The following is a 13,865-nucleotide window of genomic DNA, read 5'->3' as shown; positions in this document are numbered from 1 at the left end:
ATATATCAATGAATAACAGTTCCTTTTACCCCATATCCAAACTAATACTGGCTGTTTCCAGTTAAAATTTCAGTTTGAATTTTATCTCATAATGTGATAAAATTATTATGTGTCTTTGACACATAATATAAAATAAATGATTATTTGATAAATGAGTAGATTAAACCATTTAATTTATTATTTCCCAAAATAAAATATCTGATTTAAGGAACTCTGCATTTGATAAATTAATATCGTTCTTTAATATAGCATAATAGTAAAATATTAAAAAATTCTCATTAAAATGTCAGTGGAGGGGCCAGAGTGATAGCACAGTGAGGAGAGAAATTGCACTGCATGCAACCGGCCCAGTTTTGATTCCCGACATCACAAAAGGTACCCTGAGCACTTCCAGGAGTAATTCCTGAGTGCAGAGAAAGGAGTAGCCCCTGAGGACTGTCAGGTGTGGCCCCAAACCAAAAATATTAAAAAAAATCAAAGTAGAAACAAATAGAAATTTATTACACCAATAGAGTCTCCTGTGACTATTTTTGTATATATCATATAGATTTGATTTATTATATTTTACTATAATATATGTATATATAAGTACCACGTGCTAACCGATTGTGCCACTGGAGCTCCTATTCTTCATATTTTTTAAAAAAATTTTATTAGTGGGGCCAGAGCAATAGCACAGCGGATAGGGCATTTGCCTTGCATGCGGCCAACCAGGGTTCGATCCCCGGCATCCCATATGGTCCCCCAAGCACTGCCAGGAGCAATTCCTCAGTGCAAAGCCAGGAGTAACCCCTGAGCATCGCTGGGTGTGACCCAAAAAGCAAAAAATATATATATGTATATATATATTTTATTAGTGAATCACCATGAGGTATAGTTAAAAACTTATGAACGTTTATGTTTGCATTTCATTTACATCCCTCCACCAGTGCCCATTCTTCTCCACCAATGTTCCACATTTCTTTGATTTCTTTGGCAAAGATTTTCAGGCACCAACTCTCAGGCCTTTGACTGGGAAATTAAACTACACAGGCACATATGACAGTGCCCTATATATAAACCCTATATTGCTATTGATTAGCTGCATGATCTTAGGGAAATTCTTTGAATTCTCCAAAACTAGGTTTGAGATCCCTAGAATTGCTGTGGGGTCCTTGGCACTGATTTGGAAGGTTTGTTTGTGGGGAACTTGATTCTGACTCCTAGTCCTATGAAATTTGATGGAAAAATAAAGTTGGAAATCATAATTCCTCTCTTGCTTTAACACTTATTTGCTTTGAAGGGCTGGAGTGGTAGCACAGTGAGTAGGGCGTTTGCCTTGCATGCGGCCGACACAGGTTCCATTCCTCCACCCCTTTTGGAGAGCCCGGCAAGCTACTGAGACTATCCTGCCCGCACTGCAGAGCCTGGCAAGCTCCCTGTGGAGTATTCAATATGCCAAAAACAGTAACTACAAGTCTCACAATGGAGACGTTATTAGTACCCGCTCGAACAAATCATGAGCAATGGGATGGCACTGATGCAATGATACAGTGATACATTTCTATATATGCATGATTCATAAATTATTTGGGCATTGACTTACTGTTTAATATGTAATTCTATCTATTCTTTATAAGTAATGGTTAACATATTTGTACTTTGTACATTTTTGTAGATAAGATTAAAATTTTATAATTATATTTATGTTATGTGGTGTATATAAAATGTCAAGTTATTTTTAAGTATAATAATTCCAAACTTCTCTCAAGATGATTTTATTACATCAACATTGACAGTATTGGAGTAGTTCTATTCCCTTAAGTCTTTCCAAACTTGAAAACTTTTATATAAAATGTATACTTTCATAGGAAAATATAAAGAATCTTTTCTTAATTTCAATTTCTTTTAGTACTAATAAGACTATACAGTTGATGTTTATTAAAAACATTCATTTCAGTTTTATGATTCATCACTCCTCAAGATTTTTAATTGTTTTATTACTCAAGTTTTCCTTAATGATATGGGAGCAATCTTGTAAGCAATTTGTGTCTTAAATATATAAGTTTTATCCTGGTTTCTATTTTTATGTAGGTTTTAATTTTTCATTTATAATTCAACCAAATGTCAAAATTTTATTTACGTATACACTGAATATTAATTGTATTTGATTATTGATGTCATATATTCTCTTATTACTGTGAATAGAATTTTATTTATAGTTTTAAATAATCATATTCATCCATAATTATATTCACTTATATCTATTTAATTTTATAAATGTCATTTTCAATTCTAGATGGCATTATCTCTTTTGTGTGTTTAAGGAAGAATAAAAGTATTTATTGATATGGGAAAAATAAGCAACAAACCAACTTCAGTCTTCATGGATCTATTCCTCCAGCAGAATCCTAGACTGTAGCATTCAGGGTCAAAATAGAAAAGTGGTTAAATGTAGTGCAGACTGTTTATCCAACTACCCAGGGGCTTTTTTGAAGATTATAAGTCTTGCTTCAAAATGGGTAAACCTAATTTCAGTGGCTCTGAAAATGCTCCTTTGTTAAAATTTGCAGTTCTTTATTTTTCTAGCTAAACAATAAAGCTTACACTCTTATCTTAAGAAAATACATTCATTCTATGCTTCAATTAATAATTTGCCTGATGCATTTCCTTTCCTTTCTTTTATTAATACCACTAACCTATTTTTTTAGTCCATTCGTCTCCATCTTTTCATTAACAAATACTAAAAGTTCTTCCTCATTATCCTTTGGTCATGCTTATAATGCAATTTTATTTTTCTTGACATGAATTAGTTTATTGTATTTGATTTCTACATTGACTGCTGCAACTTGAAATAACACTTGAAGTGTTAAATTCCTTCATTTAACACTTATTTATTCAGTACCATTGTCAGACATAGCTCTTCACACTGGGGATATGTCCCAGAGACAGAACAGACAGATGATAACTATACCCTAATAGCATAAAAAAGATAATGATCAAGCAAAAACCTTTCACAATATATCTTGTGGTGATAAGAGTTATGAAGAAAAATAGAGAAAGAGGATATTGAGTGATGAGAGCAGAGAGAGGTTGCAATTTTAAGTAGGGTGGTGCAGGAGGGACATTCTGATAAAGAGACATTTGAGACCTGAAGGGTGTTAGGGAGTAAGCCAGGCAAAGTTCAGGATCAGAACAAACAATCTTCCAGATAAAACAGGATATGAAAAGTGCTAGCCTAAATTAGAAATGAGATAATGGTGCACAGTAGACCTCCAGAAGGGATTAGTCTTGCAAAATTGAAACTTTATATCCCTTGACTGACACCTCTATGTATCTCCAGCCCCTCACTATTTTTAACCCCCGATTAGTTTCTCTAATTGTATGATCTTGACTTAAAATTCCTCTTGAACATAAGAACATGTGAAATATGTAGATGTAACACATGCAAAATCATAATAATGTGAACCATTTAAGAAAAGAAATGAGTCTGATATTTTCTTTTTTTTTCTTTGCTTTTTGGGTCACACCTGGCGATGCACAGGGGTTACTCCTGGCTCTGCACTCAGGAATTACCCCTGGCCGTGCTCAGGGGACCATATGGGATGCTGGGATTTGAACCCGGGTCGGCCACATGCAAGGCAAACGCCCTACCCGCTGTGCTATCTCTCCAGCCCCGAGTCTGATATTTTCAAGGAACAGTAAGGAGGCCAGTGTATTTGGCATAGAATGAACAAGACGGAGAATATTAGGAGATGAGGTCAAAGAAATATTGAGAATGGGAGAATGTGTAGGACCTTATTAAAAATATGTCATTTACTGAGTTATATGGGAAATTCTTTTCAAGGGAACAATGACATAATAAGACTTAAAATTATAAAGATTATTCTGATTATTCTGGATACCAGATATGTGGATGACAGGGAAGGTTGAAAGCATGGAAGCATAGACAAAGGCTATTTTGGGGTGTTATTTGAGTGGCAGTAGCAGCGGTGTTGGGAAGCATCTAGGATGAGGAAGTATTTTGAAGGTAAAAATGATAATACTGGCATAGGAGGGATATTTCAGTAGGTAAGGAGCTTGCCTCGCATACAGCCAACCCAGGTTCCATCCCTGGCACCGCATATGCTTCCTTGAACACCACCAGGAGTAGTTCCTGAGTGAAGAGCCAGGAGTAACCAGGGGTAACCACTGAGCACTGCTGAATATAGTCCAAGACCAAAAAATATAATGATACTTATGGACTTGATATAAATTATGAACTGTAATAATGAGTAAAATATACTTTCTGTCTTTGGCATGAACAACCAGGGTAATGGTCTAGCTATTTAGCAAATAGAGAATTCTGGGGAAGAAATTAAGAATTCTTAGACTTATTAATTCTTAGACTTATTAATCCAAGCCTGCTCGGGTTGGAACTGTGCCTCTTCCACCCAGATCTCCCATTTTCCAGTAGCTAGACCATCACACCCAGGGACTGCCCCCAGCGCCGTGTAATCCCACCAACAGCCCACACCCAGAGACTTAAAACCAAGCTCCCGGAAGAGAGCCACACAGAGAGTCCCTTGTGCATGTGCCTGGCTGTCTTCCCCGGGGCCCCTCGGAGTGGGTGGGCTCCAGCGCCCCTCCCAGCCCCAGCAGCGCTCCCACGGCCAAAGACCTCCGGAGCCTAGCCACAGCCATGCTCAGGGCCCCTCTCCACACGTTCGGATGAGCCTCACGCATGAAGGTACCGGCAGAGGAACCCAGGAGTGTGGGACTCAGTACTGAGACCTCCAAGCCTGCTCGGATCTGGACTGGGCCTCTGCCGCCCAGATTTCCCATTTTCAAGTAGCTAAATGGTCACACCCAGGGACTGCCCCCAGTGTCATGTAATCCCACCAATGGCCCACACTCAGAGACTTAAAACTAAGCTCCCGCAAAGCGGCCTCGTGACATCTTACAGCCTAGTTCTCCTGGGATATACTGGCTAGCTACTGAGAGTTTCCTGCCCACATGGGAGAGCCTTGCAAACTCCTAATGGTGTATTTATATGCCAAAACCAGTAACAATGCTGGGTCTCATTCCCCTGAACCTGAAAGAGCCTCCAATGCAGCATTGTTGGGAAGGACAAGTAAAGAGAGGCTTCTAAAATCTCAGGGCTAGGACGATTGGAGACATTACTGAGACTGCTCCAGAAATTCAACGATCAAAGGGATGATGATGAAGACTTAGTAATTTGAACTTCCAATTAAACATCTAAAGGGAGATGTCATATAATTAGTTGCATATGCAAAAACCTTCAAGGAAGGATTCTCAGCTCAAATGAATGTTAGGATTTTACCTGTTATAGGAGGAATTTGGGAGGTGGGGCAGGTTGCAAGGAGGCACACCCATCGATGCTCAGTAGCTACTCCTGGCTCTGCACTCAGGAATTATATGCAAGGTAAGCATCCTACCCACTGAATTATCTCTCTGGCCATTTTAGGAGGAATTTAATGCGACTGAGATATGAGATCATCATGCAGTTTTATATATGAAGGCAAGACTTAAAAATCTGCTCCCTGGGGCACTCTCAAGGTTATATGGCATAAAAGTAAGAAAGACCTAGCAATAGAGACTGGAAGGAGTAGCTAAAGAGACAGAAATACTATTTAGAACAAATCATTTCATAGGAGCAAAGACAAAAGAGAATTTTAATAAGGAGGGATTTACTCTTATTTCTAAAAACATCTCTTATTACTACATTGTCTAGAGATTTGATACAAAATTATTTAATAATTTAAATATATCAATTGCCATATATTAAGACATCATGTTAAGCACTTACACATTTTATAATTTGGTCCTCATTACTATATCTTCAAACAAAAAAATTATTACCCACAATTTTCAGTTGTAGATATGCTGTCTAGATAAATTATAATACATGCTTAATATTTCTCCAATTTTAGTCCTGGAACCTTGATTTGAACCCCCAAAATGAAAAGTCAAAACTCTTTAACTATTGTAACATATTGTCCTTAACTAATCTATCATATTGTAACTATTCTACATACTGTCATATATGGCTGGAGCGATAGCTCAGCAGGTAGGGCGTTCACCTTGCACACAGCTGGCCTGGGTTCAATTCCTCCACCCCTCTCGGAGAGCCCAAGAAACTACTGAGAGTATCCAGCCTGCACGGCAGAACCTGGCAAGCTACCTGTGGCATAATCGATGTGCCAAAAACAGTAACAGCAGGTCTCACAGTGGAGACATTGCTGGTACCTGCTCGATCAAATCTATGAGCAATGGGATGACAGTGATGATGATGAACATATTATCAAATTCGTGTCATTTACTAGTAATGTTAATAATAGTCATTAGGAAATTTTAATGCCCCTTATATTGCAAGCTATCATAGTGAGCACGATATTGACTATTGACAGATACAGATAAGTGATGGTTATGAAAATAGAAGATTATTGATAGATAAAATGTGCCATGGAAAAAAAGGAAATTCTTCTAATTTAGAAAATTTTATTAATAATAAATTCTTAATGGTTTTATAAACAAACCTGGGCCTATTTTAGATAAATATTGACATGATTATGTTTAAATTTACATGGAAATTTAAAGGGCCACAATGGCTAAAACAGTCTTCAACAAAGGATGAAATTAGACATCTTAAACTCTTCTAATATCTAGACTTACTACGTAGCTACAGTAATCAAGAAAGTATGGTATTGTAATAAGAATAGACATCTAGATACCTTTATCTTCAATATCGTGGAGGGTTTCGCCGACCTTGTCTTCAATGTACCTTATGGTTTGTGGTCTAATGTTGAGGTCTTTAATCCATTTTGATCTGACTTTTGTGCATGGTGTCAGGTCAAGGTCTAAACCCATTTTTTTGCATGTGGTTGTTCCTATGGTTGATTTTTGAATAGTTTTATAATAATTTTCTAGTTGCCACCACCAAGATATCTTATTCACAACAGTACTTTCCTGTAGTATGTTGTAGAACAGAAGTAGAAACAAAGAACTTAAGTTTGTGCCTGCACGTTTTTATTTGTTTGCTCCAAGAAGGTTGATTTCCCGGGGCGCTGAACTTTGTATGAGGGAAGTATAAGCACAAAAGTGTATAAATCTGTAACTGTACCCTCACGGTGATTCTCTAATTAAAAATAAATAAATTATAAAAAAAAAAGAATAGACATCTAGATCAATGGAACATAAGATCCAGAAGATTATGCATACATATATGGGAAATTGATTTTTGGAAAAGGTGCAAGGAAAATTCAGATAAAAAGGCTACACTTTTAAATGCATGGCACTATAACAATAGAATAAAGCAACTAACGTGATATTATTTACACTGTATATAAAAATTAAGTAGATCACAGCATAGACTCAAATATAAGCTGTAAGACAATAAAAATTCTGGAAATTATAGGATAGAATCAATGTGATGTTTGATTTGACACTTATAAATAGCATACATAATACATAGATCACAAAATAAATTTCGGTAAGTTGACATACGCAACTTAAAAAAATATTGTTCTTTAATGTCAGTGCATGGTTAAGAAAATTATCATTAAAGTCTCAAGTTACTAGTTACAAAATCACTGTTTACAAACTCACTTGCTTTACTGACAGAAATTGGGGCTGTATGTGATTCTGGGGGTTGAACCATAGCTGGCTAAATGCAAGGCAAGTGCCTTAAATCCTGTATCACTGTCATCCCGTTGTTCGTCGATTTACTCAAGCGGGCACCAGTAATGTCTTTATTACACTCAGCCCTGAGATTTTAGCAGTCTCTCCTTACTCATCTTTACCAACGATTAGAGGCTCTTTCAGGATCAGGGGAATGAGACCTATTGTTACTGTTTTTGGAATATCGAATACACCACGGGTAGCTTGCCAGGCTCTGCCGTGCGGGTGGGATACTCTCGGTAGCTTGCCGGGCTCTCTGAGAGGTATGCCTATATCTGTTACTGTATTTTGGATATGAATATGCCATGGAGAACTAGCTTGCCAGGTTCTCCCAAGTGGGCAATAGACACTCGGTAGCTTGTCAGTTTCTCTAAGAGGAAGAACTAGGCTATTAGATGCTGGCACTTCTGGGAGCTTGGTTTTATAGTCTCTGGATGTTGGCCATTGATGGGATTACATGGTGCCGGGAGCAGTCTCTGGGTATGACCGCCTAGCTACTGGAAAATGAGGGAACTGGGTGGAAGAGGCCCAGTCCCGGTCTGAGCAGTCTTGGAGATCTCGGCCCCGGGTCCCACACACCTGGGTTCCTCTGCCGGCTCCCCAATGCTTGAGGCACATCCGAATGTGTGGAGAGTGGCCTGAGTATGGCGTGGCTGGGTTCTGGAGGTCCTCAACTGTCAAGGCTCTGCTCGGGATGGGGGGGTAAATGCATAATTTAAGTTGTTCTAAATAAAACAGTTGCAAAATAAACTGATAAAAATATTTTAGATGATGCATAAATAACTATTTGAAATTTGGAATAAAATCACCAAGTGGGTAAAATTATTTGATTAGACACTTTGGAAGAAGGATATGAATGTTCAGTGGGACCATGAATATATTCTCAGAATCATACTTATTCATCAATAACATGCCAACAAAACTTGCAAAGGCATATTGCCACATAATATGAATGGTAGAAAGTAACATTTAGAACTGTCACATTTTCATGGTGGAAACATTCAATCATCACATTAAGAAGCTAGAACTTTTAAGAATAGTTTAGATATTTCTGAAATTAAACATACACTGATCATGAATCAGCAATTCCATACCTGAATTTTTACTCAAGAGAAATAAAACTGTACCTCCACACAGACAATAAACTTTTTGGTAATAGCTAAAAACCATATTAAGTCCCAATACTCAACACATCAATACAATGTAATAATGTTCTGCAGTAAAAAAGAAATGAACTATCAGATCTCAAACATATTAATCTGAACAAAAGGAATCAGATACAGAGTACACACTCTTATTACTTAATATAGATTAAACAAGAGATAATATGATCTATGGAGATAGAAAACAGGTAGATGCCTGGAGCTCATGCTGGGTTTATTGGCGGTGGAGGTGGTAGAGGTGGGAATTGACCATGGAACTGTGATGGTAGTTTGATGACACAAAGACACTTTTGGGGATAATAGAAAAGTTCTACTACCTTGATTGTAGTGGAGTTATATAAGTATATTAAAGTTTTGATAAGTCAATAAATCACACACATAAAGTTCTCTTGTACATGCATTTTGTAAATAATACAACAAACTTTATCTTAAAATAATTTTGTACACTTAGATGCAATTATATAATTTTCCTGTTTACCTATAAATGTAAGAAATACATTTTAATTTTCTAATGTTTAGTTGCCTCATATTTATGAAGAAAAGCACAGTTATATTATCTTTTATTTTCTATATTTGTCAAATTTAAATTTTAGAATTTTATTCAATATTTTCAGTCTATACTTATAAAATAGGAAAGTGATTTTGTTTCACTTTTATTCTTCCGTATTTATGTTTGGTTTTGGGCCACATCTTGCTTTACTGACAGAAATTGGGGCTGTATGTGGTTCTGGGGGTTGAACCATAGCTGGCTAAATGCAAGGCAAGTGCCTTAAATCCTGAACTATCTCAACGACTGACTCTTTTTGTCATATTTTAATACCATGGCCATGACAACATTGTGAATAAATTTAGAAGTATTTCAATGTTTTAGAGTAAATTTTTAATTTGATGTAGAAAAGCCACAACAGCTGATACAATTCTAGAGTTGAAATTGATTAGATTACAAAGCTCCAATATTAATTCAATAAGTATAAAAATAATTTTTGAAGTTTGAATATGTATTCATATTGCTTTTATTTTAAAGATCATTAGCGTTTATGCCACATGACTCCCTAATGTAAGTATTATTCATTTACACACATTACATATATCCAATTATTGTTAGATGTTTTCTTAAAAATAATTCCCAGAAATGGTAGATAGGTAGTACATTCTCTGAATTCTTATGTATCCTCAAATATTTGTCTTTTGCCCTCCCAAATAAGGGCTTATCTTTGCTAGATGTAAGGATTTTGGATAAACTTTTATTTTGCCGTCTTTAGATATCATTTAACTTTATTGTACACATTACCAGTATTATCTTACTCTTTTTTTCTTTTTTTTTCTTTTTGGGTCACACCTGGCAATGCACAGGGGCTACTCCTGGCTCTGCACTCAGGAATCACCCCTGGTAGTGCTCAGGGGACCATATGGGATGCTGGGAATCGAACCCGGGTCGGCCGTGTGCAAGGAAAACGCCCTACCCGCTGTGCTATTGCTCCAGCCCCTCTTACTCTTTTTTTAAATGTGTCCTTTCTATCTGAGAATAAACAAATTTCCTCTAGTCCTTTGAACTCAGAAATTAAAAAATCAATTTTTATGTGAAAATCGTTATATATTGTCATGGGGTTGTTAAGTCCTTGTCTAAGAATTTATTAAGCTGTTTGTTGCTGTTTTTTATTGAATCACCATGAGATACAGTTACAAAGCTTTCATGTTTGGGTTCCAGTCATACAATGATCGAATACCCATCCCTCCACCAGTGCACATTCTTCACCACCAATGTCCCCAGTATTACTGCCACCCTTTACAACCCTACCCCTGCCTCTATGGCTGAAAATTTCCCAAATACACTCTCTCTACTTTTCAGCACCATGGTTTGCAATATAGATGGAGAGGCTATCATGTTTGGTTCTTTATCAACTTTCACCACACATCTCCCATCCCAAAAGATTCCTCAAGCTATCATTGTCTTAGTGTTCCCTTCTCTATTCCAGCTGCCTTCTCCCCCTGCTCATGAGACAGGCTTCCAACTATGGAGCAATATTCCTGGCTCTTGTGTCTACTGTCCTTGGATGTCAGTCTCGTATTATGCTATAGCATAATGGCTAGGGTGTTTGCCTTGAACACGGCTGACCCAGGTTGGATTCTTCTGTCCCTCTCGGAGAGCCCGACAAGCTACTAAGAGTATCTCGCCCGCATGACAGAGCCTGACAAGCTCCCCATTGCGTATTTGATATGCCAAAAACAGTAACAACAAGTCTCACAATGGAGAAGTTACTGGGGTCCGCTTGAGCAAATCGATGAACAACGGGAGGATAGTGCTACAGTGCTACAAGTGAGTGCAATCATTCTATGTCTGTCCCTCTATTTCTAACTCATTTCACTTCGCATGATTCTCTCCATGACCATGTACTTATAAGCAAATTTCATGAATTCATCTTTCCTAACAGCTGCATAGTATTCCATTGTGTAGATGTACCAAAGTTTCTTGAACCAGTCGTCTGTTCTTGGGCACTTGGGTTGTTTCCAGATTCTGGTTATTGTGAACAGTGCTGCAATAAACACACAGGTGAATATTTGTTTGTTGAGTTCCATTCTTTGTTACTTTCCTATCAAATTTGGTGTATACCTACTAGACCTTTTGTATTGAGGAATTAGAAGCTGTTCTGCAAACCACACACACAGCCTTGGGGTCCAGAGACTTCAGGATCTATTGTCCAGGCCAATGAGTAGACATGAAGGCCAGAACTACTAGCAAGTATGGGGGTGGATGAGGTTGCTCTCCCCAACTCCGGTAAGACACCAGAGTTCTTAGCCTGGGCGCCAGGGTACTGAAATTAGTCTCAGTTTGGCATCTCTGCAAAGGATATTTGTGAAGTGGTGGGTTTGAGCCCTTGGCACGCTGCAGCTGTGTGGTGTGGGCGCGGCTGCTGGGGGGCCCCAGTTTTTAGCCACTGGGGAGGACCTGTGTTCCCAAGCATTTTAGTGCTTATCGTGCATCTCCTGGGAGATTTTGTCAGGAATTGGTAGAAGAAGGCTGTGGGTGAGTAAACATGGCAGGGGCTGTGATAGAAGCATTTTTAGAACAACTTAATATGAATATACACTTACGCATAACTAGAAAGTTCAAGATTTAAGCAATTCTCTAGTGAGAAATACAAATCATGTCATTAATTTTCTGTCACTCTCTTAATTTTATTTTGCTTTTTATTAACTCCATTTCAAGCTGATTTGTTGTCTTTATGGTCAAATGGAGCCCCAAACTTACAGACTTACGATGTTTTCATAGGTATTTGATCCCAGATAATAAGAGTACCTCGCCTTGTATATATTTAAGAAAAATCTCAGGAAAAATTTCAGGAAAAATTTCATCAATTCACCTTGGAACCTGTGCTCAACCCCAGATTCTGTTTGACCAGAAAGTGGTTTAGTGACATGGCCCACGTATTCACCAACATACTAAATATTCTAAAAAGTATATCACTAGAATCAAATCAAATGGGTTCCCCAAAGAGCTCTCTTACAAGCAAAATAGGAAATGGTAATGTGCTAGGAATTCAAACACTATGAATTACCTCCTGCATAAGTGAAGTTTTAAACTTCGTGCCCCTTTTTATCTTTTTCACACCAGTGTTTTTGGAATATGGTATTAAATCAGTCATATTGATTAGTATTGAGTTAGACATTTTGTGCATCTTTTTGGATGATTGGTTTTGACATTTAAATTAAGTTTTATAAGCAAATTTCTCTTCTTTATTGAATAACCTGTGCACATTGGGGACTAGAGGAAGCTCTTTGACCATTTCTTGCCATTTCTTATCAAAGTTTATCAGTTTGTACCTCCTCAACAGATTCTCAGACAAATAATATTCAGAGCCATTCAGTGACTCTCAGTTAATGATGATTTCAGTGTAAATCTCATTCAATTTAAAGTATCTCATTAAACTTAAAATATCTCCATACACCCAATTTTTGGGTATATTGCCTGGGGAATGTACTCAGGAAAAGGGGAAGTTGGGTTTTTCTGATATATCTTTCTCCACTTCTGTTCTGACTCATTCAGTTCTGCCTTATGTTAATTTCTTTTTTTTTTCGAATCACCGTAAGATAGTTACAAGATTTCTGGTTTGGCTTACAATCACACAATGATCAAACACCCATCCCTCCACCAGTGCACATTCCCCACGACCAATATCCCCAGTATACCCCCCTTTCCCACCCTCCCCCTGCCTCCATGGCAGAAAATATTCTCCATACTCTCTCTCTACTTTTGGACATTGTGGCTTGCAACACAGACACTGAGAGGTCATCGTGTTTGGTCCATTTTTTACTTTCGATACATATCTCCTATCCTAACTGATTCCTCCAGCCATCATTATCTCAGTGATCCCTTCTCTATTCCATCTGCCTTCTCCCCTCCGCTCATGAAGCAGGCTTCCAGCTATGGGGCAATCCTCCTGGCCTTGTATCTACTGTCCTTAGGTGTCAGCCTCATGTGATGTTATTCTATACTCCACAAATGAGTGCAGTCCTTCTATGTCTGTCCCATTTCTTTCTGACTCATTTCACTTAGCACGATACTCTCCATGTCTATCCATTTATAAGCAAATTTCATGACTTCATCTCTCCTAATAGCTGCATAGTATTCCACTGTATACATGTACCAAAGTTTCTTTAACTAGTCATCTGTTCTAGGGCACTTTGGTTGTTTCCAGATTTTGGCTATTGTGAACAGTGCTGCAATGAACATATAGGTACAGATGTCATTTTTTTCTGTGCTTTTTTGAATCCTTGGGATAATTCCTAGAAGTAGTATTACAGGGTCATATGGAAGCTTAATGTCTAGTTTTTGAAGGACTGTCCATATTGTTTTCCAGAAAGGCTTGACCAGTCGTCATTCCCATCAACAGTGAAACAGTGCCCCATTTTCCCCACATCCACGCCAGCACTGGTTGCTTTTGTTCTTTTGAATGTGTGCCAGTCTCTGTGGTGTGAGATGATATCTCATTGTTGTTTTGATTTGTATCTCCCTGATGACTAGTGATGTGGATCATTTTTTTC

The sequence above is a fragment of the Sorex araneus genome, chromosome X (genome assembly GCF_027595985.1).
Source record: "Sorex araneus isolate mSorAra2 chromosome X, mSorAra2.pri, whole genome shotgun sequence".
Taxonomy (NCBI): Eukaryota; Metazoa; Chordata; class Mammalia; order Eulipotyphla; family Soricidae; genus Sorex; species Sorex araneus.
This window is presented reverse-complemented; position numbering follows the sequence as displayed.